This window comes from Morus notabilis, unplaced genomic scaffold, assembly GCF_000414095.1.
Source record: "Morus notabilis unplaced genomic scaffold, ASM41409v2 Scaffold24, whole genome shotgun sequence".
Classification (NCBI taxonomy): domain Eukaryota; kingdom Viridiplantae; phylum Streptophyta; class Magnoliopsida; order Rosales; family Moraceae; genus Morus; species Morus notabilis.
The window spans coordinates 11,525-12,094 of NW_010368056.1; positions in this window are offsets into that span (position 1 = coordinate 11,525).

A 570-nucleotide genomic window follows, 5' to 3' on the forward strand; every position below is an offset into this window, starting at 1 on the left:
TAAACTAACTATTGTGAATATCATATCTTAACTTTATCTAAGCGATCAAATTTGGATGTGATAAACTCAAAGAAAAACTTAAATAAAGGAAAACTAAATCAAAAGGAAAGATGGTAGTAATTAATAACACGTGCTGAAATTAAAACGGAAAATCAATATAATGAAAATGCTAGGGTCTTGACTTCACTCTATTGTGATTATGTTTCCAACGTTCTCAAGAACCTAGAGTGATGTGTATCCTTATACCCTCTCTCGAGTGCCGCATAAAGAATGTGTAGGTGATATCAAGCCTATATCTCTATACAACTATTCATCCCTACCTTCATTAAGTTCCACTCTAGAAACAATTCCTGAAATTCCACTTCTCAATTTCACAACCTAAAATTGTTTCGGTTACCTAGGCAATGTTTATCTCTCGATCTCACACCAACCTAAGTTGTTCTATCCGTTTCTTTATTGCTTGAACGTTCCCCTCTCGAGTATTAATCCTCACAATAAAAATCTGCCCAATTCAAAATCTCATAAAGCATGGCAATATGTAAATCATAGATTTAGCAGCAATAATTCAAA